Here is a 4,594-nt window from a genome sequence, read left to right on the forward strand (position 1 = left end):
TTGGTGTTGTACCTTCTAACGGATGTTTGCATGGAGTAGGATAGTGTTCAACAGAAAGGGAAGCGTCTGTTGGGGAAAAATTGGGGGGGCAAAGAGATTTTATAGCTTCCTAGGAACACTGGTAACTGCTCTTGTGTCTTTGCAGTGGTTAGTCATTATCACTGAAATGCCCTGTGATCTTCAACTCAGCCCATTTCCAAAAGTTTTTTGTTTGTTTAACTTTTATTTCATAATCATAACTTAACTCTGCAACCCAGCTATCGTTGGAGGGACAAGGAAAACCCGAAACCCAAAGAACTGCAGAGAGAACAGAGATTATAGCGTCTTCTGAGTGGGTGAGGAGTGCTCAGGTGAGCTACAGAAGGAATGGTCTGGTGGTTAAGATAAAACAAGTCAAATTTATTAGAGTTGTCCACAGTGAGCATTGGTGATCTTCTTGCTAGTCTTGCCATTGCTGGACCTGAAGCACTCCATGGCCTCCACAATATTCATGCCCTCTTTTAGCTTGCTGAAGACCGCATGCTTGCCATCCAACCACTCAGTTTTGGCAGTGCAGATGAAAAACTAAGAACTATTCATGTTGGGTCCAGCATTTGCCATGGACAAGATGCCAGGACTCGTACGCTTCAGTATGAAATTCTCATCATCAAATTTCTCCCCATAGATGGACTTGCCACCTGTGCCATTATGATATGTGAAGTCAGCACCCTGGCACATAAATCCTGGAATAATTCTATGAAAGCAGAAACCATTATAACCAAATCCTTTCTCCCAAGTGCTCAGAGCATGAAAGTTTTCTGTTGTCTTTGGAACTTTGCAAACATCTCGAAGGAGACACAGCCCAGGGGCTCGCCATCAACGGCGATGACAAAGAACATTGCTAGGTGGACCGTGGCTGGACACGAGTGTCTCTGGGGCAGCAGCATCTGTGAGGCTCAAACATTCTTAATGTTATTTTATAAGTTCAATTATCATTAAAAGTTCAACTACCTCCTCCCCTACAAAACTATCCCTATCTCCCTGAATTCCCTGTCATTCCTTTTTCTGTGTTCCCATTGGTTCTTGTGAATAGCTCTGTTTTAACATTTACTATATTGTTTTAATACTAACAATAATATATTTTATAACAGTAGATAATACATTTTATCTTTATTGTTGTCATTTGGGGGATATATTTCTCCACTCTATGGTGAGAGTAGGATCCATGTGGTTTCATCTGTGTATCTCAAAAACCAGGCATAGCATATGTGACATCGTAGGTGCTCAAAAATATCTTTTCTGTGAAAGAAAAATTTCTTGCTAAGCCTATTCTGTCAAGGTCAGCTATGGAGCTTACCATCTTGAGAACTTAATAAGAGCTGTCATGAATCCAGTGGCTAATATAAGCCATGCCCAGTGCCTAGTGAGTTTCAGATGAGGAAACTGAGGCTCAGATATGTTATGAGTTTATTCAAGATCAAATAGCTGGGGAGTGGTAGAGCAGGAACTTAATCCCAGTCTTGTTTGCTCTTATCATTACTTCTCCTCATTCATTCAATCAACCCACACTGAAGGAGGCCTCTTTTGCTTCAACAGTGTGGCTGGGACATTCTGAGTGGCTGTCCTCAAGGGCCCCTGGCTCCCTTACTTCACAGAATGATGAAAAGAAAGTCCCTAAAATTGCTACAAGTAAATAGACAAATACAATCTTGTATAATGAAGGCTCTTGTCTCGGATCTATGTGGTACTTTTCCTCTAAAGAATACAGAACTCTTGAGCACAGAAGCAGTGAGAGCATAAAGAGATTGTCCTTGTTTCACTAGTTTTCCCATACAGAAACAAAGCCCATTTCTTTACAACATCCTCAGGCTTGAAAGATGATAGAATTAAGCAGATTATCTTGGTGCTGTTTATTATCCCAGGCCTGCATGCCTATCCCCTGCTCTAACTGCTAGCTTTCCTAGGCAGAAATGTCTCCAAGCTGCACTCTCTGCACTTTCTCCTCCTTTTAATATCATTTGATTTGAAATATACATACACTGCAGCAGTGTTGCTGGAAATATTCTAGAAGCCCGGTAGGAAGTATTTGCATATTTATGAAAATAGTTTACTTTCTGCTATGACAATAACAAATGTTCACAAACTTGGCAGTTTGTTCACTTTGTCTGAGGAGAGAGCCAGGAGCATAGCAGCAATTTAAGAAGAACTTTTGGGGGGTGATTACAATATGATTCTACTTTTCTCAAAGTTATTATTCCATAAAGCATTTTTTTTTTTTTTAGCATAAATTCTCATGCCACGCACATTCTTCTTCTGGTCATGATAAGCATGGAAAATTTTAGAATCCTCCCCAAAATATGCTAAGAGTTTCAGTAAGACTTTGTCAAACTTAGTCTAACCAATCTATATTTATAGTTTGTATTTGACAAATATAATTTCGTGAATTTTTTGTAATTATTTATGACTGAAATCTCTCTCACGAGTAATTTTCAGGCTTCTAAAGATCTTTCTGAAGATATGAAGCAAAAGAGGATGCAAATATGACTCAATCATAGTTACTTTGTAGCCTTTTTCTAGGGAAAAAAAGATTCCAGAAGGAATGTTTTAAAATAAAAAGATGAAAATTACAGTGCCTTTAATGACACTAAGTTTCTGGAAACCAAAGTTTGTGTTATACTATCTCCAGCTATACCACCAGTTTACTGTAATTTTGAGATGGTTTAAAATAAATGAGCCCCACGTGGAACAGGCTGAGTGACACATTAGGAAGACCAACTGTTTTGACATCAGACAGACCTGGATACAAATCCCTACTCTCTTACCTACTGGCGGTGATCTTCAGGAAAAATGCTAACCCTTTTGAGATCCACTTTTATCAGCTGTAAAATTGGGATAGTCTTGCCCTCCTTGCATGTTTCTATAACTTTGAAATGACAAAGGAATATGGGATAGTTCCGGGTACAAAATGCTCAAAAAATACTAGTAAGTGTTCCATAACCTTACCCTTGTTTAATAACCATACAGTTAGAGTACGTATTTCATTTTTTTTAACTATATTTGTGTTATAGTTATTGTATAGTTTCTATGCCGTTACTAGTTGTATTAATTTCCTGTGGCTACTGCCACAAATCATCACAAACTTGGTGGCTTACAACAACAAAAATGTATTGTGTTATAGTTCTGAAGGCCAGAAATCTCAAATCAAGATGTTGGCAGGGCTGTGTTTTGTTAGGCTCTAGGGGATAATCCTTCCTTGCCTCTTTCAGCTTCTACTGGCTCCATGCGTTCTTTGGTTCGTGGCATCATAATTCCAATCTTCGTCTGTCTTCAATATGGCTTTCTTCTCTTTGTCTTCTCCTGTTTTGCCTGTTTAAGGACACTTATCATTAGATTTAAAGTGCACCCAAATAATCCAGGATGACATCATCATGAGATCTTTACTTAATTATTTCTGAAAAGACCTTTTTTTTTTTTTTTTTTCCCAAATAAGGTCACACTCACAGGTTCCAGAGATTAAGGCGTAGATATAGCTTTGTGGACACCACCATGCAGCCCACTACATTAGTATATTGTGAAACTATGATGAGCCAGTTTAAAAGATAAATTCCCTTAGGAGGGCCAGTCAAAGCCTTTAAGTAAACTAGGACCTGAGTGGAGTAGTAAAAGGTAATAGATATGACGAGATGATAACAATGAAAAGTTAGGCAGGAAGAGACACAAGAACGAATTTAGGTGAGATTGTCCCAGTTTCTGATAAGCTGAGGTAAAGGGAATGTTACTGGACTTTGATAGTAGCAGCTACAGAAAATATTCCATTTTCTGAGTACAGATTATTTTAATATTAATATCACAGTCTGGCTAGCTCTGAACTACTCTCCTGCTTATCTGTAGTAAGCACAATTTTCTAAGAACTTCTCTAGCTCAAATGTTTCTGAAATCCCCAAGTAGGGATGCGGGCATGGCAGTGAGTTGACTAACTCAGTGAATCAGTCTTGTACATTTTAAAGAACTGCCAGTGTAGCTGGAAATCACCCACCGCTTCCCTTGATATTGATTTTAATAGAGATATTTTGAAGCAACTAGCAGCTGGACATCATAAATATTGGCCTCCATTATAGTTCCTTGGGAAAATCAGGACTGCATCTAGTATTTGTGACTGTTACAGCTTTGGACACGTTGTCCATTTTGTTCCTAAAACTTAGGTCTAGGTATTCTCATTATTGCCCCTTTGTAGTGAAAAAGAGAAATTATATTCATATAAAGCAGAAGAATGATGCATCATCTGTGTTATTCATAGATCGAGTCCTCAATAAGATAACCCAAGCTCCCAAGGATTGCAGCTCTTCCACTCTTACCAGACCAGACATTGGTGATGAGGTTCTACTATCAACTGACATACTTTTCCAGACTCACTAATAGCCTCCAACACTTTAAGCCTTGGTGCTGAGTCTCATGCAGTCTCCTTATTCTCAAAGGGTCCTATTTTCCTTTTTGTCAATCTGATCTTCAAACACAATTCTTGTACTCAGACAATCTGTTATATCTCTGGATATATATACAGAGCTCTGGCAGGTTGAATTCCTTTTCCTTTTGCCTAAATCTGTTTCAACCCTTA

General features: G+C 38.6%; 1 pseudogene; it reads right to left on the minus strand.

Moving 5' to 3' along the window:
• Positions 1-378: 378 nt before the first annotated feature.
• On the minus strand, positions 379-878 carry LOC105288334 (annotated as a pseudogene).
• Positions 879-4,594: the final 3,716 nt, after the last annotated feature.

The sequence above is a fragment of the Pteropus vampyrus genome, unplaced genomic scaffold (genome assembly GCF_000151845.1).
Source record: "Pteropus vampyrus isolate Shadow unplaced genomic scaffold, Pvam_2.0 Scaffold17, whole genome shotgun sequence".
Taxonomy (NCBI): Eukaryota; Metazoa; Chordata; class Mammalia; order Chiroptera; family Pteropodidae; genus Pteropus; species Pteropus vampyrus.